Source organism: Microcaecilia unicolor, chromosome 5, assembly GCF_901765095.1.
Source record: "Microcaecilia unicolor chromosome 5, aMicUni1.1, whole genome shotgun sequence".
Lineage (NCBI taxonomy): Eukaryota > Metazoa > Chordata > Amphibia > Gymnophiona > Siphonopidae > Microcaecilia > Microcaecilia unicolor.
Window position 1 is genome coordinate 199640025 of NC_044035.1, and position 24034 is coordinate 199664058.

General features: G+C 42.9%; 1 protein-coding gene across 1 annotated transcript in view; it reads right to left on the reverse strand.

The window, feature by feature from the left end:
• OGFOD1 (2-oxoglutarate and iron dependent oxygenase domain containing 1) overlaps positions 1-24034 on the reverse strand; it is a 683818-nt gene that overhangs the window by 161022 nt on the left and 498762 nt on the right.

Consider the following 24034-nt stretch of genomic DNA (forward strand, 5'->3'; position numbering starts at 1 on the left):
ATGGACTGGACCTTAGGGATTCAAAAGAGAAGTTGAGATGCCAGAAAGGAGCTCTTTTATTTAGAAGGCTAGGAAAACGTCTTGCCCCACAACTTGTGACTATGGTCGTTATTTTAGAAATCTTATTCACAATATGGCTATGTCCATGGGTCCATATGAATGTCCATACTGGAACTATGTATAAATCACCATTTTGGATATGGACAAAAAATAATGTCCATGTGTCAGTAATGCCAAAAAATTGATGTCCATGGAGGCACAGCAAGGGCAGTCCCAGGGCGGAGAAGACAGCTGTCGATCGAGCGGGGGAGCAGGGAGCATCGCGTCCATGCCGGGGAAGGAGGCCACTTAGCAGTTGGCAATACGTCATGCGTCCTCAAGTTAAGCGCGCAGGCACGCAGATGTTAGGAACGCCCGGATGACAGCCGTGACGGATGCCTTAAAAACTGGCATTCCTCAGTCTATCAGGTGTCTTTGCTTCATCTTTCTCCTCGAAAAGGCTCCAGCCAGGCCCTGCTCAGCTCCAGCTAGGCCAGCCCAGCTTCAGGCATGCTAGCCCCACCTCCAGCCAAGCCAGCTTCAGCTCCGGCCTACTCTGCAGGCCTCTAGTGACCCTGTGACTTATTTACCACTGTACGGGACTCCCTGCCTTTGAGACGGACCTGTCAGCGGACCAAGGGCTCACCCTCAGGTTAGTGACAGCAAGCAAAGGCCATGATCTTGACGGAGTCACCTGCTCTACAACTCCTACAACAGATGGCCATCCACCTCTAGCAGCTATCTGGGGTGGTACAGGAGCGGACACACCGGATGGACAGTTTTCAGCATCTGGGGAAAATGTAAGCATTTGCATCTGCTCCCGCCGCCGCTGTATTGGCAGCTACCACCTCCCATGGTTTGAGAATCCATGTTACACCCATACCTCGTTTTAACAGGAACTGAAAGCCTGATGAGGTTTCCTGAACCAGTGCCAAGGTGTATTCGAGCTACAAGCCAGAGACTTTGTATCAGACCATGCCAAGGTGGTCTTTCCCATTTCCCTCCTCACCGGTCCTGCTCTTGCATGAGCATCACTGATATGAGAGTGTAATGATCCGATCCTGAACAACCTCACAGATATCCTCAACCAGTTTCCTTGGACCTTCGAGGAACACGGAAAGGCATCATTAGAGTCCTTGGAGTTGTTGAGAATACAAGGAGAACAGACTTTGGGCAACTATACCATCCGTTTCCAATCCCTGGCAGCTGAATTAGAATGGAACAATGAGAGCCTGGTCACCATATTTTGGAAAGGGCTCTCCCCGCAGATCAAGGACGAACTGGCAGGGCCTTGATGATCTCATTCTGCTCTGCATGCGCGTGAATATACGTTTCCATGAGCAGGTCCAGGAACTTCAGGACAGTCGCAGGCCTTTTTGCCTGGCCTTTATCTTCCAGCTGAAATCCTCGGCGCCGCCACCAAAGACTCCAGTAATGGCTAAACATGCAGAACCCATGCAGAAAGACTGGTTGAGCATCCAAGACTTTGAGAAACAGCAGAGAAGTAGTCTGAATCTCTGCCTTTATTGCGGTGGGAACAGCCACTATGCCCGTCAGTGCCCCCAGAAGCCGTGAAACTCATAAACCTAGTCCTGGCCCGGGAAGAATGGGTAGGTTTTTCCAGCCAAATTTCTCACACACAATTGCTGGTCTCGGTCACTTTCAATGGCTATCTAGGCCTCTGTATGGTGGCATTCACTGATTCCAGCACCGGGGGGGGGGGGGGGGGGGGGGAGAGTAATTCCATTGACGCAGCCTTGGTCCAGCATTACAACATTTGACCCAAGACTTGCCCCCACCTATTTAAGTCTCTTCTGTATATGAAAACATCCAGGGAGTCATCAGAGTCAAGAGGCTGCCTCTTCGGATGCAAATTGGGATCCTTCACCATGAGGTCACCTCGCTATATGTCCTGCAAACAGCCGTTAACCTAATCATATTGGGCCTTCCCTGGCTGCAAACACATAATCTCCGGATCAACTAGGAATTGGGAGAGCTCAAAGCTTCAAGTCAACCCTGCCAGCATCGCTGCTTGACTGAGATGACCCCTTATATAGAGACCCAACCAGATCTTCCCGAACCCTCCCAGGGCTAAGTGGACATTGTTACAAAAAAACTTTCATATTAGTTATACACTTCCACTGTCAGAACAGAAAAGTGCACCGTAGTGTAGCAATCCTTCATTGAAGGATTGCTACACTACGGTGCACTTCTCTGTTCGACAGTGGAAGTTTATAACTTATATGAAAGTTTTTTGTAACAAACTATCGACTTACACAATAGCTATACATCATAAGACTCCTGAAGAAGGCGCGAGCTAGCGCCGAAACACAGCTGTGTTGAGTCGCTGTCACTTCGTGCAATAAAGAATTGTTTCTTTATAGACGTCTCTTCCGGTTTTTAGAAGAGCCTACCTTTTCTACTTGCTTCTGATGTATATTGATGTGGAAACAGGGACCTGAAGCAATAGGGCGCTATACAACTTAATTATACATCCTCTGCCACTAACTCCCTGAACTGCTTATCCAAGAGAGACTCCTTACTAATTAGGTCAGCCTAAGCTCTACATCGAACAAAAATTCAACACCCAAAATTCAACACCTGTCTGTAGCACGAGTCCAATGGGACAGGCCATATTCCTTCTTCATAACAACATAAAAGTAGCCATACTGGGTCAGACCAATGGTCCATCTAGCCCAGTAATCCTGTTTTCCAACACAGTGGACAAGCCAGGTCACAAGTACCTGGCAGAAACCCAAATCATGGCAACACTTCAAACTACAAATCCCAGGGCAAGCAGTTGCTTCCCATGTTTATCTCAATAGCAGACTATGGACTTTTCCTCCAGTAACCCTTTTTTAAACCCAGATACACTATACCACTTCCTCTGGCAAATAGTTCACTATTTGTTGAGTGAAAAAGTATTTCCAAGTAACTTCCTTGCGTGTCCCCTAGTCTTTGTACTTTTGGAACGACTGAAAAATAGATTTACTTCTAATCATTATACATCACTCAGGATTTGTAGACCTCAACCATATCTTCCCTCATCCGTCCCTTGTAATGATTAGATCTGCCTCACCCGTTTGGGCAGCGGAAGCCAGGGGCTCTCTCTACTATCCTGGATAGAACTGCATATCCCCTCTAGATACTTAATTACCCCGACCTTGAATCTGCTCATGACAGGCTTACACCATCAGGCAGTAGCAACCTCCCCAATTTTTTTTTTTTTTTACATTTGTACCCCGCGCTTTCCCACTCATGGCAGGCTCAATGCGGTGGGCAATGGAGGATTAAGTGACTTGCCCAGAGTCACAAGGAGCTGCCTGTGCCGGGAATCGAACTCAGTTCCTCAGTTCCCCAGGACCAAAGTCCACCACCCTAACCACTAGGCCACTCCTCCACTAGAAAGGAGCCCAGTATTCAGTAGATAGAGTAATATAGTTTATTAGCATTGTCATCTCACCCAAAGATGGTACAGACAAGCAGGTATTCATATGATGGTACAGCAGTTCACGGCACGTCTCTCTCTTCAACCTTCTGAAGACTTCTACTGTAGCCTTCCTTCTCCCTTCTGATTTAATACCTCTCAGACTGCTGCTTATATACAATTTTGGCCCTATTCATTTCAATGGACCCCAGCTTTGTCTTTTGCAGTCAGGACAGAGACTTACTTTCAAATTCCAAATGTTGACCCCTTGAGGACTTAACATGGAGATGCACCTGCCAGTATTCCTTTATTTTATTTTATATTTATTTATCATTTTACTTAATTACATTCACAGTTATCACATAAATGTAAGGGAATACAGAAATTAATATTAAAAAAAGAAAACATTTTCTCCCACCAATATATATTATATAATCGTCCACAACTGGGAGATCCAAGATCAGGAAAACAATCTCAAAGAAAATAAGAAAACCTCAAAATGGTTAATCTTACAATTCACTTTTTCTGAGGGAGAAAGGTTAATCGGTAATTGCAGCCGGTACAGTGGTAACTAAAAGAAGTTGCTGCAGAGGGTTCTTCATCTGTTCTTTCAACTCCACAAACTCTTGTAATTTCTTAGTTTCAACAAATAAGTAATTATTAAAATTCAAAGAAATAGAACACTTACAAGGGAATCACACTAGGAAGGTCCCACTTAGGGCAATGATCTTTGGCTTAAAAACCAAGAGTTCACACCTCCTAGTCTGCGATTCCCCTGATAAGTCAGGAAATATATTTATCTTTGAACCCAAAAAACTATCAACCACGTGTCGGAAACAATTTCAAAACATTATTCCTATCTAAATCAAAGGCGAAAGTCACTAGTAATATAGCTTTATCAATTAAGTTCACATCTCTTTTCTCTGATAAAGAAGATTATTTAGGGGAAATATAAATCACTTTAGACACCGGTGGGTGGCTATCAGAAAATGTTTGCAAATTATCAGAGAAATATTTCTTCAACAGTTCAATAAAAGAAAAAATTCCATAGTCAAAGTCTCTATTTTTATGTCTTGGACTTCCACTTTGTTAGATAAGTATTGATATAAATTCTTTAATTTCACTGTTTATTCCTGAAAAATTTTAAACATCTGAAGAAGAAAGGTATTCACCACTCTGCAGCGCTTCTCATAATGCGTCCATTGTGACATTTTTTGGCTTCACCAGGTCCAATTTCTCCACAGAAACCGCTCCAGATATCTTCGGGGGGGGGGGGGGGGGGGGGGGGGGGAAGAGAACTCACTCTCCAATCCCCCAGTTGGTTTATTATCCGGAGTCGATGCTGTGCCAGGACCTCCTCGGGTCACGTGAAAATCCTAACCCACTTCGGGCGTTTCCACTGTCGACCTCCATAGCGAAGCGTTACTGTTTCCGGGTCTTGGAGGGGTCGCGCCAACAGGGGGACTCAAAGTCACTCCCTCTCCACTGAGATTCGGCAATAAAGCCTTGCTGTTCCCCGAAGCAGGAACCGATACCCCGACGTTATGACCCCGAATCTCTCCAAAGTAGGCTGAGAAGTGGTGGGAACCCCAGCCGTGTTCGAGGAGGACAACACCACGGCTTTACCTTTTCTCTTCCCCATTCTCTGGGGAGCGCACCTACTTCTTCAGGTATTCTGGCGTAAAACGGGAACTCAACTAACTTACGTCCTCCCTCAACGCCATCTTGGATCCTCCAGTTTGGGACACTCTTTGTCTGGTTTCTCCTCAGAGGCCTGTCTGATATGGGTAACCCTACAGCTTAGCCCTCTGAGTCATTGAAACACTGAAGCCCCTCCACCCCGACAAGGTGGTGTCCCTTCGGAGGGGCCAGTATTCCTTTATGTTTAAATTTTTTATTGAAAATTTTCATAAATATTAAAAAAGCAAACTGTAAACCACATTAACAAATAACACAAATCGAGGCATGAGACAATCCAACAAGCAATGAATAGAGAAAGCGTATAGCCCTCCCAAAGCAATGATGCCTCTAAATATGCACAACCAGCCCACTCTCCCACCCACCCCCAAAAAAGGGGAAACCACCTGTGGCGATGCAATGTAGCCACCTAAACCAGCGGGAAGATACAGCGTATTTAAAATGAAACTCCGGGCTTTAGAAGGAAGGGATGATATACAAGGATCCCAGATGGAGAAAAACTGCTTCTTCCTCTTAAGAGAGAAACCAACCTTTTGTTTCTCCATCAACAGTGTGATGTAACAGACTTCTCCAACCTCAAAAAAGGAGAATCAGGGAGGGTCCACACCTTAAGGATGGACCATTAACCTAGTAAAGCTGCCTTGTGGAGAAGTATAAGGCCCTCCCACTCTACAATGGGAATGCTTCATATTTATCCAACAAAAAAACAGCAGCTGAAAGTGGTATAGGTGAACCCAAAATATTCTAAATAACGAACAACGTGGGTCAAGAACTGTCGAAACCTGGAACAATCCCAAAAGGAATTATGGTACAAAGCGCACTTAAGATAAATCTGAGAATCAATGCTACCCGTGTTAAATAATTGCGCTTGGGTGATATATTTGTGATGCAGTACCTTAAATTAACACTCCCTTAGATTCGCTGCTATAGTCAAATTTGGAATCCCTGCAATCAATTTGATGAGATTCATGGAGTCAGGTGATCAGTGGAGATCTTCCCACTTGGAGGCCAAGTGTTGTGTGTTTTTCAAAGGGGATGCCTGAGACAGTCTCTATCTTGTAAATCTGTAAGGGAATATAAACTAGAACTATGGCATGCAGACAAGGCTGTAGCATCTAGTGCAGTAACATGATGATGCAATTGGTGGTAAGCAAAGGTGTCTAACATGTGAACCGTCTGTAAAGGCAGCAAGCCTCCTGGTGGATGCAGAACATGTTCCAAACATCAGATTTCCAAACCCTCTCACCATCTAAAGGTCCCATTCTCAATTCCAGGAGGAAAATATGCATTCCCCTGAAAAGGCAGTAGAGCAGAGGTGTGGGAGGAAACACCCCAGATATGCGTGAGATCAATCCACAATCTCTGTAAAAGGTGCAGTAAAACATTCCCCCAGAGGATATACGGTAGTGTCCTCCCAGGCACTTGTAACAAAAAGCTAAACTGCCAGGAAGCAAACAACTCTGCTTCCACTCACATAGGAGTATAATCTTCCTTATCTAAAAAACAATCTCCCAGGTGTCAGACAAGGCAAGACTGGTTATATTTGTATATGTCTGGTAATCCCATACCTCCAGCTTGTCAAGTACCCAAGAACATTTAGACAGATACCTTCAGTAAAAATGGGAACATCTTTCCTCTAAAAGGAAGCATTTGTAAGGTGTTTAACTAGTGGGGGAATTCCACCATCTTAAAAAGGTGTATTCTACCATGCAACCCAAGAGGCAATCTCTGCCACCTCAATAAGTGTTCCACGGTGGAGTCTAATAAACGAGAGATATTGAGATAATATAACTTGAAAGGTTTCATACATAATCAAATACTCAAGTAACAAAAAGAATTATCCATCTATCATAAAGGAAACTGACCCACCCGATCCCTTCGTATATGTTCTGATGAAGACAATGCAGAATAAAAACGTCCAACAGACTAAAAAGTTCACATCAGAAGCTTTATTCAGAGTAAAATGTACTCGACACGAATCATGTTTCAGCCACAAAGGCTTGCTTCAGGAGTCCCTAAACAATACAAAAAAACCAAATACATAAAAAAACTATCATAAAACAAAAGGCATCTACATAAATAAAATACAAATTAAATAGTGACACAATTATCGAATGTCACAGATATATGTAATAAAACAAACATGAAAGCCCATGGCACATAAACATAATCTATGGCTATAACAAGTTATCAACATAAGGTTTGGATATAAATATAAATATAGATAAAATTAATAAATAATGGACAAAGATAAAATATAAAATGATAAAAAACAGTATATTAGGAGCATTGTGACAATTGTACCCAAATGGATGGCGTATGAACCAGTGTCTACAAATAAAGTGGCATAGCCACCTCCTTCATGTACTGGTAACTAAAACAATTTGGTTGGTATGAAAAATTAGAATAAGAAGCGAAGGGTTATTGTGGAGTCTCGATGTTGTAACTGAAGACTCACATATCCAGGAATGAGACAAAAAAGAAAAGAGTAAAGTGGTTTAGAGTGCTATATATCTCAAACAGACTAAACCTGTAAGTTGTACTTGTATGGCTAACCAGCACTCAGCATGTGCCAAAGGCTATTAATCTAAGAAATAAAATGCAAAATGAGACACTAGGAAACAAAAAAACCAGCAATCGAAAAAGTAAGAAAACTACAAACAAGAAAATTTAAAATACTTACAAACAGGGAAAAAAAACATAAAAAGGCTATGATGCTCTCATAGCTAAAGAGAAGAAGTGAACAGCCTTTGAAGAAGGAGAGAGAGGAAGTTCTTAGGCAAAAGAACATACAAAAGCCGCAGCGCCAAGAAGAGGGTCTGACAAGCGGCACAACATAAAAGGTGACCGGGTGAATAAACACATCTGTAGTTAAGGCATGTCTACAAACAGAACATTTCTGCGAAGTTCTGAGAGAAGAGGACATTTCTCTGGTAAGTGAACGCTACTTTGCTTTGTGCTTTGGGAAATTAAAGATTGGGGTTTAAAGGAGGAATTGTAGGCTAGTGTTAGGCAAAATTAAAAAGCAAATTTCAACAGCTAACAGAAAACAGCTAATCTCCATAGTCTTTTCCACTTAGTTTTAAAAGCTTTGTACCACAGCATTAACAGATAGAATCTAACAGCCACTGCAGGATCTAATTTAGTATTATCCCCCCACCCTCCCCAACACCCACCCACCCCTAGGACAACTCCTCATTTATAGTCAGTTATTGTAATTAGGGTAACAAGCAAGGAGTGCTCTTATAGAGTTTTAAATACATTTCATCACCATCTAAGAAGGAAATACTAAATAAATCATACAATATACTATATAAAGTAAAAGACACTTTTATATTAGGCTTAATACTGTAGCAAGTTTTAAATTATTGAAAAACTCAAAAACACCAAGATGGAGTCAGCAGTCCAGCAGCGAGAGGGGTGCTATCCAGTCTTTTGCATTGAGTGTCACATGTATGATTATCTACAGTTGGTGAGATGTCATATGTTTGCACCTGATGCAAAGAGCTCCTAGCTCTTAGAGAATATGTCCGTTCTCTTGAGGCTAGAGTAGCAGACTTGGTGGAGATGAGGGAGACAGAGAGGTACATAGAGGAGACCTACAGGGATGTTGTAGAGAAGTCCCACCTCCAGTCTAGTAGCCCTTGTGCTACCTTGGAGGAGGGAGGTCTCCTAGAAGGAGAGCATCACCCTGGTGAAGTAGGAAGTACTCCTGTAGCCAGGACCTGCCCACCAGGGGATGTACTATCCTCTCGCACCGAGGATATGTCTCCAAGTGCTGCCCGGGAGGGAAAGGTTAGGACAGCTGTTGTAGTTGGTGATTCGATCATTAGGCATATAGATAGCTGGGTGGCTGGTGGACGTGAGGATCGCCTGGTGACTTGCCTGCCTGGTGCGAAGGTGGCGGACCTCATGCGTCACCTAGATAGGATTTTAGATAGTGCTGGGGAGCAGTCCACTGTCTTGGTACATGTGGGTACCAATGATATAGGAAAATGTGGCAGAGAGGTTCTGGAAGTCGAATTTAGGCTCTTAGGTAGAAAGCTCAAATCCAGATCCTCTAGGGTAGCATTTTCTGAAATGCTACCCGTTCCACGTGCAGGGCCCAAGAGACAGGCAGAGCTCCAGAGTCTCAATGCGTGGATGAGACGATGGTGCAGGAAGGAGGGTTTTAGATTTGTTAGGAACTGGGCAACATTCTGGGGAAGGGGGAGCCTATTCCGAAAGGATGGGCTCACCCTTAACCAGGGTGGGTACCAGGCTGCTGGCACGGCATTTAAAAGGGAGATAGAGCAGCTTTTAAACTAGAAATGGGGGGAAGGCCGACAGTCGCTCAAAAGCGCATGGTTCGGGAAAAAGTATCTGCAAAGATACCTCACAAACAGGGAAGATAGGGTTCTGGATAGTGAGGTTGCACACAGACCGTGGTAGACCAGGTGCCCTTAAATACAACTAAGATCAGACAAAAGATGTCAAATCAATAGTGTCAGGTACTAAGCATCATGCAAATAAGAACAACAAACATACTCAATGTCTATATGCAAATGCTAGGAGTCTAAGAAATAAGATGGGAGAGTTGGAATATATTGCACTAAACGAAAAATTGGATATAATAGGCATTACTGAGACCTGGTGGAAGGAGGATAACCAGTGGGACACTGTCATACCGGGATACAAAGTATAATGTAGTGATAGGGTGGACCGGACTGGTGGAGGGGTAGCATTGTATATTAACGAGAGCCTTGACTCAGATAGATTACAAATTCAGCAGGACACAAATCACACCTTTGGAATCATTGTGGGTTGAAATTCCATGTATAAAAGGGAAAAAAACGGTGATAGGAGTGTACTACTGTCCGCCCTCGCCAGGATGAACAGGGTAGACACAGAAATGATAAAAGAACTCAGAGACGCAACAAAATGGGCAATGTGATAATACTGGGTGACTTCAATTATCCAAAATATAGACTGGGTAAATGTAACATCGGGACATGCTACAGAGATACAATTCCTTGATAAAATCAAGGACAGCTTTATGGAGCAACTGGTGCAGGAGCCGACGAGAGAAGGAAAAATTTTTAGGCTTGGTCCTTAGTGGAGCGCATGATCTGGTGAGGGACGTTATGGTACTGGGGCCGCTTGATAACAGTGACCATAATATGATCAGTTTTGATATCGACCTTGAAGTAACTGTACACAGAAAGTCAAATACGTTAGCGTTTAACTTTAAAAAAAGGAGACTATGATAAAATGAGAAGAACGGTAAAAAAAAAAACTTAGGGGGACAACTGAGAGAGTAAAAACTGTACAACAGGCGTGGACGCTGTTCAAAAATACCATCCTGGAGGCCCAGGCCATACATATTCCGCGAATTAGAAAAAGAAAGACGGAACTCCAAAGACAGCCGGCCTGGTTGAAAAGAAGGGTGAAGGAAGTTATTAGGGCTAAAAGAAACGCCTTCAGAAAATGGAAGAAGGAACCGTCTGAAAATAACAAGAAGCAGCATAAGGAGTGTCAAATCAAATGCAAGGCGCAGATAAAGAAGGCCAAGAGGGATTACGAAAAAAGATAGCATTAGAGGCAAAAAACATAGTAAAAATTTTTTTCGGTATATTAAAAGCAGGAAGCCGGCAAAAGAATCGGTTTGGGGCCGCTGGGATGACCGAGGGGTAAAAAGGGCGATCAAGGAAGACAAAAGACGTAGCGGAGAGACTGAATGAATTCTTTGCTTCGGTCTTCACCGAGGAAGATTTGGGTGGGGGTACCGGTGGTCGGAAATGGTATTTCAAGTGGACGAGTCGGAGAAACTTAGACTTCACGGTAAACCTGGAGGACGTAATGGGGCAGTTCGGCAAACTGAAGAGTAGCAAATCTCCTGGACCGGATGGTAGTCATCCTAGAGTACTGATAGAACTGAAAAACGAGCTGGCGGAGCTACTGCTAGTGATATGCAACTTATCCTTAAAATCGAGCGTGGTACCAGAAGATTGGGAGGTGGCCAATGTAACGCTCATTTTTAAAAAAGGCTCCAGGGGAGAGATCCGGGAAAGTTATAGACCGGTGAGTCTGAACGTCGGTGCCGGAGAAGAAATGGTAGAGGCTATTATTAAAAACAAAATTACAGAGCACATCCGAGAACATGGATTACTGAGAACCGAGTCAGCATGGCTTTTGTGTGTGGAAATCTTGCCTGACCAATTTACTTCAATTCTTTGAAGGATAAACAAACATGTGGACAAAGGGGAGCCGGTAGATATTGTGTATCTGGATTTTCAAAAGGCGTTGACAAGGTACCTCATGAAAGGCCACAGAGGAAATTGGAGGGTCATGGGATAGGAGGAAATGTCCTATTGTGGATTAAAAACTGGTTGAAGGATAGGAACAGAGAGTGGGGTTAAATGGGCAGTATTCACAATGGAGAAGAGTAGTTAGTGGGGTTCCTCAGGGTCTGTGGCTAGGACCGCTGCTTTTTAATATATTTATAAATGATTAGAGATGGGAGTAACTAGCGAGGTAATTAAAATTTGCTGATGACACAAAGTTATTCAAAGTCGTTAACTCACAACAGGATTGTGAAAAATTCCAAGAGGACCTTACGAGACTGGGAGACTGGGCGGGCTAATGGCAGATGACGTTAACGTGAGCAAGTGCAAGGTGATGCATGTTGGGAAAAAAGAACCCGAATTATAGCTACGTCATGCAAGGTTCCACGTTAGGAGTTACGGACCAAGAAAGGGATCTGGGTGTCCGTCGTCGATAACACACTGAAACCTTCTGCTCAGTGTGCTGCTGCGGCTAGGACAGCGAAATAGAATGTTGGGTATTATTAGGAAAGGGTATGGAAAACAGGTGTGAGGATGTTATAATGACGGTTGTATCGCTCCATGGTGCTTGAGTATTGTGTTCAATTTTGGTCGCCGCATCTCAAGAAAGATATCGTAGAATTGGAAAAGGTGCAGCGAAGGGGCGACTAAAATGATAGCGGGGATGGGACGACTTCCCTATGAAGAAAGGCTAAGGAGGCTAGGGCTATTCAGCTTGGAGAAGAGATGGCTGAGGGGAGACATGATAGAGGTAATAAAATAATGGTGGAGTGGAACTGGTGGATGTGAAGCGTCTGTTCACGCTTTCCAAAAATACTAGGACTAGGGGCATGCGATTAAACTACAGTGCAGTAAATTTAAAACAAATCGGAGAAAATGTTTCTTCACCCAACGGGTAATTAAACTCTGGAATTCATTGCCGGAAAATGTTGTGAAGGCGGTTAGCTTAGCAGAGTTTAAAAAGGGGTTGGACGGTTTCCTAAAGGACAAGTCCATAAACCGCTACTAAACGGACTTGGAAAAATCCAAAATCCCAGGAATAACATGTATAGAATGTTTGTACGTTTGGGAAGCTTGCCCAGGTGCCCTTGGCCTGGATTGGCCCGCTGTCGTGGACAAGATGCTGGCTCGATGGACCCTGGTCTTTTCCCAGTATGGCATTACTTATGTACTTATGTATTATGCCCTTGTCTCTAAGTCCTGAATGTGCAGGTCTGGTAGAGTGGATGGTACTAGTTTGTCTCTTTACGTTTTTGCTTCTAGAAAATGCTATCACTGGTCTCAAATTCTGAAAACAAGGATGGGCCTCTAAAATGTGCCAGTTTTAAAGATACTTTACGAAATTCTTTACAGTATTATGAGAACCGCAAAGTGCATACAATATTTGGATCTTTTCTGTTTTTCATTGTATCAGTAGGTTAGCTCTATTTTGGAAAATGGCTTGATAAGGCACTTCTTAACACATTCTCTGGATACCTGTAGGGGTATTTACCTGAGATCTCACATTTGTTGGTGTTGGCCTATACAAGCCTGAACCATTCTTATAACAATATGATTCAACAGCCTGTGATCTGAATACATCTGTAACTATCAGAACCCAGCTTGGTTACAGAAAAGAATTATTGCTGAGCATTGCAAGAATTACTTCATCCAAGGACATATTCTTTGTTGCAAGCTAGCCCCGTTATCTCCTGGGAACATTGGAGGAGAGAGAGACGGCTCAAGGAGTATGGCGATCAGACACGGGAGTTTGCATGCCATTGAACAAAGGCCGCTTCTTGACCATGAAGCTGGCTGGACATTATGTCATCGTATGGATTGGTCCACAGGGATCATCTGACCCTTGGATAACAAAGGTTTGGACTGAAGAAACAGTCGGAGACCAACCGGAGTTAGAGAGACCACTGGGAGAAGAAGACAGAACACCAGACGACTGGCAGGTGGATAGAAAGCTCTGAAGAGAGCAAAAGACTGATTTTCCTAATCATCAATGAACTGCATGCCTTGTAACAAACTCACAGGGTTGCTCAGCTACATCATCAGACCCTACTGAAGAATGTGCAATCTGCATTCAGATATATAAATCTTGGACCTATCTCTGGACTGGGAGGTTCGCCGAGACTTCAGCGAGTCAGAGGAAAAATCTGCTTCTCTACCATTGGGAGTCTGTGACAGACGGCAAGGTGAGATAACAGGATATATTACCTATGGTCACGGGGATAATTAGACCTTAGTTTTTGTCTGAGACAGACAGATTTACGTCAGGACTTCTGGTCTGTGCATTCAGCTGCTAACTGTATTTTGCATAAGACGTATGATGAGTTCTCATAATAATCATTAGAATATCAGTTGTGATTGGTATAATCACTCCTTTAGTTAGTCCGTTAGGATAATAAGATTGTATTTTCTATTATGGTGATAATCTATTTTTATAGCAAGTCATTTTTGTATTTTGCTTGGCATTTTGCTTCAGTATTTATTTATTTGCACATTTATACCCCACTTTTTTCCACAGGGATGCAGACTCAAAGTGGCTTACAAGGGTGTACAAATACAATTACATGAAATTACATGACATGAAATAGGAGGGAAGGAACAGAGTGAGAAGGCACAGGGAAAGGGTAAGACAGACTATCTGAAGATGGCAGTCAGAGATAGGCTGGTCTGTGTAGGACTCCAGATGCTGAGATGGCTCAGAGTAGCTTGTACATCTGTATGCAAGGCAATCCATGATGGGGAGTACTGTTTATATATATATTTTACTTTACATAATAAATAACAATATATTCCATCTGTGGCATGGTTCCTTTCACAACAGCTAGCTTGTCATTCGGGCTATTGAGGTACACCTCCCTAGACTAGAGTCCAGAGTATTGCTACTGGGTAAAGTTCTCTGATATATAAGTACCTCTAGCATGCCTAAATACCCATGGTTTAAAAACCATTGCAACATTAGGGAGGCCTGTTATTTAAAGTCTTCAAAGTTGGTACAAAGATAGCGAAGTCGTAGGAATTGAGAATATGATAAATTGCAACTGGAAACAATGTGCTTCTACTACAGTTTGACATGTCCAGTGCATTCGACATGGTCAGCCACCAAATACTTGCCTGGACTACTTCGGGACTGGAGGAAACGTACTTAGATGGTTTGAAGGCTTCCTAACAGCAGGAACCTATCAAGTGATATCAAACTCAAAAACATATCCTCAAATGACAATGCTATTAAAACTATGTAAGCCATATTGAGCCTGCAAATAGGTGGGATAATGTGGGATACAAATGCAATAAAATAAAATAAAACTCAAAAACATTAACACCATGGAAACCTGAATGCGGAGTACCACAAGGATCACCGCTTTCACCAACTCTTTTTAACTTAATGATGACACCATTAGCCAAATCGCTATCCAACCAAGGACTCAACCCGTACATCTATGCAGACGATGTCACGATATATATCCTGTTCAAACATGATTTAAAAGAAATCACAAATGAAATTAAACACAGCCTCCAAATAATGAACTCATGGGCAGATGCATTCCAACTAAAGCTAAACGGTGAAAAAACACAATGTCTTATTCTGTTCTCACAATATAACACAAACAAACCAAGCACCATAATCACCCCAGACTACACCCTCCCAGTTTCAGATAGTCTGAAAATTCTGGGAGTCACAATCAACCAAAATCTAACACTCGAAGACCATACGAAAAACACTACAAAGAAAATGTTCTACTCAATGTGGAAACTTAAAAGGATCAAACCTTTTTTCCCAAGGGAAATATTCCGTAGCCTGGTACAATCGATGGTGCTAAGTCATCTAGATTATTGCAATGCCATCTACGCCGGATGCAAAGAACAAGTCATTAAGAAACTTCAAACAGCTCAAAACACAGCAGCCAGACTCATATTTGAGAAAGCGAAATACGAAAGCGCCAAACCCCTAAGAGAGAAACTACACTGGCTCCCTTTAAAAGAACGAATTGCGTTCAAAGTTTGCACACTGGTCCACAAAATTGTTCACGGGGAAGCTCCGACCTATATGTCAGACCTCATCGACCTACCTACTAGGAATGCAAAAAGATCATCACGAACATTCCTCAATCTCCACTACCCCAGTTGCAAAGGACTAAAATATAAATCCATATACGCATCCAGCTTCTCCTACGTATGCACGCAACTGCGGAATGCATTACTGAAAGCCATGAAATCAATACATGACCTAACAATCTTCTGTAGATTACTGAAAACGAACCTATTCAAGAATGCTTAACATAATGTTCCATCTTAAATACAAAACAAATAGACTTTACAAGAACTAGACAAAACCGAACTTTTGCCGTTTAACTGTTTAACCTCACTGCTATTAAAGAAAGCTACATAATACGCATTACCAACCTACTTCCTAGATTGACAAGGTATCTTTATAGTCGATGACCTAACTTATGCTACAACTCATTTTATCACTAAGAAACCTCTATGCAATACCATAATGCATTCCTCTGTACCATGTATGTATGCACCTTAATGCAAAATCATTTGTATGTAATACCAAAATGTACTCTCTTTCATTGGAGCCGACTCTGTGGGTGCTGTGGGTTCTTGAGCACCCCCAATATTGAGAAAATTCCTTGTATGTGTCCAGGGAGGGGTCATTTCCATTGGGCTTAGCACCCCAAATAATTTTGAAAAGTTGGCTCCTATGCTCTCTTTTACCATATATGCATGCACCTAAATGTAATACCATCTGAAATTCTGTACCGGAAATGGCGAGCGCCATCACAGCATAATGTAAGCCACATTGAGCCTGCAAATAGGTGGGAAAATGTGGGATACAAATGCTACAAATAAATAAATAAATTGTGAGTATGAAAGCTTGTAAAATGTAAGCATGTGTTTCTATTGGTCGATTTCCTATACACTTTAGTAATGAAAGAATAATCTGTTTTTGTGAAAAGTATATCCAGAAATGGAATTTGATGATGATCAAACTGCATCTTAAAGCGTAGATTTTTGTCACAGGTGTTCAGCCAGTCATGGAAATTATGGAGCCTTTCTTTGCTTCCTTTCCATAAGAGGAGTACATTATAGGGTTGATCTTGTAGTAATTTATTTTCAAATTCTACTACATATACATTCACCAGATCTGCAGCCATGGCTGACCCCATGGCAGAGCCTCGTATATGTTGGTAAAAATCTTTCTAAAAAGCAAAATAATTCTTGGTTAGCGCTATAGTGGCAAAAGTGGTGATAAGATCATTTGTTATACGGGAAGATGTGTATGTCCATTTTTTAATGTATTCTCTATAATGAGGAGTGATTCTAACTGCGGGATGTTTGTATATAGAGAATTTATCGAGAGTGACCAGGATGACAAGACTTAAATCTCCAGTTAGTTCTTCTAAAAGAGTGATCACATGGGATGAGTCTCTCATGAAGGAATAGTAGTAGTAGTATTTGGCAGAATATAGAAGGTAGGGATCACTGGATGTGGAGTAAGAAGGAAATCTCTTTCTTTAAAAGTTAAAAAATCAGCTCCGTGTGACAAGAGAACTACTTCTCTGATTTCTTCTTGCAGTCGTGGATCTCTGATTTCTTCTTGCAGTAGTGGAGTAGGATCTTCATTGAGGCGGACGTAGTATTCAGTATCTAGTAGTCGTCTTAATACTTCATTGACATAATCTGTCCTATTTAGTACCACAAGTCCGCCCCCTTTATCTGCTGGTTTGATAACAATGTTGGTCTCTATTGCTTGTATGTCTTTGAGTACACACTTAAAGAATGTGGAGACAATGGGATCCGACATACCTGGAGAGATCCAATTTGAGCGTTTCTTTATGGTAGAACAATCTGGCCCAGGTTCTTTGTCTGAAAAAAAGTGTACAATCTGAAGTTTCCTGTTGAAGTGAAAAGGTCTATACGTGTTTCTAGTCGGTCATATCGTGGTGTGGGAATGAAGGATAAACCCTTTTGTAACAAAGCCACTTGTGTAGTTGTAAGATCATAGCTTGAAATGTTAATCACGGGAATTTCTTCTGTATCAGGAGCTACCATATTTTCTGCTGGTAGCCTCCTCTTCCTCTGCTCCTCCAACTTCCTCTGGCTGGGTAGAAGGACCTGTATCTTTGTTCTTGGTATCCTTGATAATTATGTCCTGGTCCTTGTTGGTGAAAATGCCTGTTGGATAGAAAGCGTGCCCGTGTCATCTGTAGGGGTTGGATGGAAAGAAAAAAATCCCTCGTATCAGGACTTTTAGGTGAAAAAACTGGACTAGGCAGGGGTGATCTAAAGTGTTCACCTGATTCACTACGGATTCTTTTTCTCCTCTTGTTGTCTAATGTCTCATTAACATCATTGGCTGTATGGTTTTGCTCCCTTAGGGTGTATCTATCTTCTTGGGTATTAATGGGTGCTCTAGTCCTTGATCTAGAACCTAACGGTCTAAGGTTTTGGGGAATCTTTGGCTTGGACCATGAGAGAATGGAACCTTTCTTATAGTCATACTCATCCCTGTGTAATTTGTTAGTCTTAACTCTTTTATTGTCGTTCTTAAATGTAGTTAAACGTCTATTCACATTTACAATAACTGTATCAAAGTTGTCATCTTTTTTCTTAAGCAACTCTAGTTTTTCTTCCACCAATGGTTTCAGAATCTCGTTTCTCTTTTTAGCTGTTTCCGCTATGAGAATCATAAGATCCAGTACACAGTTATTTAGAATGGAGAAAATTGGCATCATCAAAAAAGAGACAGAGCTCTTTCATAATCCGGAGTCTCCTGGGGATCCATTGGGCTATGCAGATATTGAAGAATGCTGGTGTAATGAAGTTCATCATGAATGTAGCTCTTATTCAGATTAATAGTCTCTATCCAGATATCTTCAAGCCAGTGTGGTTTAAAAAGTGATGTGAAGGAAGCTATTAGAACTAAAAGAAAATCCTTCAGAACATAGTAACATAGTAGATGACGGCAGAAAAAGACCTGCATGGTCCATCCAGTCTGCCCAACACAAACTCATATGTGTATACCTTACCTTGAATTTGTACCTGTCCTTTTCAGGGCACAGACCATATAAGTCTGCCCAGCAGTATTTCCTGCCTCCCAACCACCAGTCCCGCCTCCCATCACCAGCTCTGGTACAGACTGTACAAGTCTTTCAGAAAATGGAAGAAAGGAACCAACTGAAAACAATAAGAAACAGCATAAGGAATGTCAAGTCAAATGCAAAGCGCTGATAAGGAATGCTAAGAGGGACTTCGAAAAAAAGAATGCGTTGGAGGCAAAAACACATAGTAATTATTTTTTTAGGTATATTAAAAGCAGGAAGCCGGCACCATTTTTCAAAGTGCTCTGCTCAGACAAATGGTGACAGAACCCACAAGAGAGGGAGCGATGCTGAATCTGGTGCTCACAAATGGGGATAGTGTGTCAAATGTCCGAGTGGGTGCCCACCTGGGCAGCAGTGACCATCAAACAGTTTAGTTTGATATGACAGCTGAAGTGGAGGGTGGCCACTCAAAACTCAAAGTCCTGGATTTCAAGCATGCTGACTTTAGTAAAATGGGGGAATACCTGAGGAAGAAGCTGATGGGCTGGGAGGACATACGAGAATGGAAGGGCAGTGGTCCAGGCTGAAAGAAGCTATAAATATGGCCACAAACCTTTATGTAAGGAAAGTAAATAAAAGCAAGAGAAAAAGGAAACCGATATGGTTCTCCAAGCAAGTGGCTGAGACAATAAAGGCTAAAGAGTTGGTGTTCCTGAAATACAAAAAAACTCAAGAAGAGGAACACGGAGAGGAATACCGGATGAAACTGAAAGAAGCCAAGAGAGAGATACGTCTGGCGAAAGCGCAAGAACAAATGGCTAGAAATTTAAGGAGGGGTGACAAAAATTTCTTCAGGTATATTAGTGAAAGGAGGAAGACTAAAAAGGGAATTGTGAGACTGAAAGATGCTGTGAACCGCTATGTAGACAATGATGAAGAAAAAAACAAATTTGCTAAACAGATACTTTTGTTCTGTTTTCACAGAAGAAAATCCTGGAGAAAGACCGCGATTGACTGGCAAAAGTACATATGAGAATGGAGTGGATACAGCACCGTTCACGGAAGAGAGTGTGTATGAACAACTTGAAAATCTAAAGGTGGACAAAGCCATGGGACCGGACAGGATCCACCCCAGGATATTGAGGGAGCTCAGAGAGGTTCTGGCGGGTACTCTTAAAGATTTGTTTAATAAATCCTTGCAGATGGGAGAGGTTCCGTGGGATTGGAGAACAGCGGATGTGGTCCCTCTTCACAAAAGTGGTGATAGGGAAGAAGCTGGAAACTACAGGCCGGTAAGCCTCACTTTGGTTATTGGAAAAGTAATGGAAGCGATGCTGAAGGAAAGGATAGCGAATTTCCTGGAAGCCAATAAGTTGCAAGATCCGAGACAATATGGTTTTACCAAAGGTAAATCATGCCAAACGAATCTCACTGAATTCTTTGACTGGGTGACCGGAGAATTGAATCATGGACGTGCTACAGACGTAATCTACTTAGATTTCAGCAAATCTTTTGACAAAGTTCCCCAAAGGAGGCTGTTGAATAAACTCGACAGGCTGAAGATGGGACCCGACATGGTGAACTGGATTAGGAACTGGTTGACGGACAGACGCCAGAGGGTGGTGGTTAATGGAATTTGCTCGGAAAGGTGAGTAGTGGAGTGCCTCAGGGATCGGTGCTGGGGCCGATTCTGTTCAATATATTTGTGAGTGACATTGTTGAAGGGTTAGAAGGTAAAGTTTGCCTTTTTGCAGATGATACTAAGATTTGTAACAGAGTGGACACCTGGGAGGGAGTGGAAAACATGAAAAAAGATCTCTGGAAGCTAGAAGAATGGTCTAAGGTTTGGCAATTAATGCGAAGAAATGCCAAGTGATGCACTTAGGGAGCAGAAATCCACGGGAGATGTATGTGTTAGGCGGTGAGAGTCTGATATGTATGGACAAGGAGAGGGATCTTGGGGTGATAGTATCTGAGGAACTGAAGGCGATGAAACAGTGTGACATGGTGGTGGCCGAAGCTAGAAGGTTGCTAGGCTGTATTGAGAGAGGTGTGACCAGCAGAAGAAAAGAGGTGTTGATGCCCCTGTATAAGTCGTTGGTGAGGCCCCACCTGGAATATTGTGTTGTTTGGAGGCCGTATCTTGCTAAGGATGTAAAAAGAATTGAAGCGGTGCAAAGAAAAGCTACAAAAATGGTATGGGATTTGCGTTACAAGACGTATGAGGAGAGACTTGCTGACCTGAACATGTATACCCTGGAGGAAAGGAGAAACAGGGGTGATATGATACAGACGTTCAAATATTTGAAAGGTATTAATCCGTAAACAAACCTTTTCCGTAGATGGGAAGGCAGTAGAACTAGAGGACATGAAATGAGACTGAAGGGGGGCAGACTCAAGAAAAATGTCAGGAAGTATTTTTTTCACGGAGAGAGTGGTGGATACTTGGAATGCCCTCCCGCGGTAGGTGGTGGAGATGAAAACGGTAACAGAATTCAAAAATGCGTGGGATAAACATAAAGGAATGGATCCTCAAGAAGCTTAGCGGAGATTGGGTGGCAGAGCCGGTGGTGGGAGGCGGAGCTAGTGGTTGGGAGGCGGGGCTAGTGCTGGGCAGACTTCTACGGTCTGTGCCCTGAAAATGGCAGTTACAAATCAAGGTCAGGTATATAATGAAGAAACATCACATCTTCTCTCCTCCTCAAAACGACCAGTTCCTCTGATCCCATTCCTACCCACCTTCATAACACCATCTCTCCTACTCTCACTCCTTTTATCTGTCATATCCTCAATCTCTCTTTCCACTGCAACCGTTCCTGATGCCTTCAAACATGCTGTGGTCACACCGCTCCTGAAGAAGCCTTCACTTGAACCTACCTGTCCTTCCAACTATCGACCCATCTCCCTCCTCCCCTTTCTTTCCAAGTTACTTGAACGTGCCGTTCACCGCCGCTGTATTGACTTTCTCTCATCTCAAGCTGTTCTTGACCCACTCCAATTTGGCTTTCGCCCTCTTCATTCAACTGAAACTGCACTTATAAAAGTTTCCAATGACCTGTTCCTGGCCAAATCCAAAGGTCTCTATTCTATCCTCATCCTTCTCGATTTATCCGCCGCTTTGACACTGTTAATCACAGCCTACTCCTTGATACGCTGTCTTCATTTGGATTCCAGGGCTCTGTTCTTTCCTGGTTCTCCTCCTACCTCTCGCTTTGCACCTATAGTATACACTCTGGTGGATCCTCTTCCACTTCTATCCCTCTACCAATCGATGTACCTCAGGATTCTGTTCTCGGTCTTCTCCTGTTCTCTATCTACACTTCTTCCCATGGCTTTCAATACCATCTCTATGCTGATGACTCTCAAATCTACCTCTCTACCCCTGAAATCTCAACCAGCATCCAGACCAATGTTTCAGCCTGCCTATCTGATATCACTGCCTGGATGTCTCAATGTCATCTGAAACTTAACATGGCCAAAACCGAGCTTCTCACCTTTCCCCCTAAACCTACCTCTCCTCTCCCCCCTTTCTCTATTTCTGTGGATGGTACTCTTATTCTCCTTGTCTCATCTGCTCGTAACCTTGGGGTCATCTTTGACTCCTCTCTCTCCTTCTCTGCTCACATTCCGCAGCTTGCCAAAACCTGTCGTTTCTTTCTCTATAACATCAGCAAAATTCATCCCCATCTACCAGAACCCTTATCCACAACTCTTATCACCTCTCGTCTTGATTATTGTAACCTGCTTCTCACCGGCCTCCCTCTTAGCCACCTCTCTCCTCTTCAATCAGTCCAAAACTCTGCTGCGTGACTGATTTTCTGCCAAAGTCGCTATGCTCACATTAGCCCTCTCCTTAAGTCCCTATTCGTTTCCACATTCAATTCAAACTTCTCTTATTGACCTATAAGTGCATTCACTCTGCCACTCCCCAGTACCTCTCCACTCTTGTCTCTCCCTACGCCCCCCCCCCCCTCGGGTACTCCGTTCTGTTGATAAATCTCTCTTATCTGTCCCCTTCTCCTCTACTGCTAATTCCAGACTCCGTTCCTTTTATCTTGCTGCACCTCACAACTGGAATAGACTTCCCAAGCCTGTGTGTCTAGCCCCCTCTTTGGCCATTTCAAGTCCAAACTTAAAGCCCACCTCTTTACCACTGCTTTTGACTCCTAACCACTGCTCACTTGCCCTGTCCTTTTATCCTCACCTCTTTATTCCCTTACCCTTAATTGTTCTGTCTGTCTGCCTGTCTTATCTAGATTGTATGCTCTTTGAGCAGGGACTGCCTTTTTTGTGTATGGTGTACAGCGCTGTGTATGCCTTGTAGCGCTATAGAAATGATAAGTAGTAGTATATACATAAAGTACATAGTAAAAGCAGAAAGCCGGCTAAAGAATCGGTAGGGCCGCTGGATGACGGTGGTGTTAAAGGGGCGATCAGGGAAGACAAAGCTGTAGCGGAGAAATTAAATGAATTCTTTGCTTCTGTCTTCACCGAGGAGGATTTGGGAGGGATACCGGTGCCGGAAAAGGTATTTGAAGCGGACAAGTCAGAAAGACTAAATGATTTCTCTGTAAACTTGGAGGATGTAATGGGGCAGTTCTGCAAACTAAAAAGTAGTAAATCACTGGGACCGGATGGTATTCATCCCAGAGTATTAATAGAGCTGAAAAATGAACTTGTGGAGCTACTGTTAGTAATATGCAATTTATCCCTAAAATCAGGTGTGGTATCTTAAGATTGGAGGGTGGCCAATGTAACGCCGGTTTTTAAAAAGGAGATCCGGGAAGGGGATCCGGGAAATTATAGACCGGTGAGTCTGACGTCGGTGCCGGGAAAAATGGTGGAGGCTATTATTAAGAATAAAATTACAGAGCACATACAAAAGCATGGGCTACTGAGACAAAGTCAGCACGGATTTAGTGAAGGGAAGTCTTGCCTCACAAATCAACTGCATTTTTTCGAGGGGGTGAACAAACATGTGGACAAAGGGGAGCCGGTCGATATTGTATATCTAGATTTTCAGAAGGCATTTGACAAAGTGCCTCACGAAAGACTCCAAAGGAAACTGGAGAGTCATGGGATCGGAGGCAGTGTATTATTATGGATTAAGAGCTGGTTAAAAGATAGGAAGCAGAGAGTAGGGTTGAATGGTCATTATTCTCGATGGAGAAGGGTAGTTAGTGGGGTCCCTCAGGGGTCTGTGCTGGGACCGCTGCTTTTTAACATATTTATAAATGACCTTGAGATGGGAGTAACTAGTGAGGTAATTAAATTCGCAGATGACACAAAGTTATCCAGGGTCATCTCGTCACGGGAGGAGTGTGAAAGATTACAAGAGGACCTCGTGAGACTGGGGGATTGGGCGTCCAAATGGCAGATGAAGTTCAACGTTGACAAGTGCAAAGTGATGCACGTGGGAAGGAGGAACCCGAATTACGGCTATGTCATGCAAGGTTCCGCTTTAGGAGTTACAGACCGAGAAAGGGATCTGGGAGTTATCA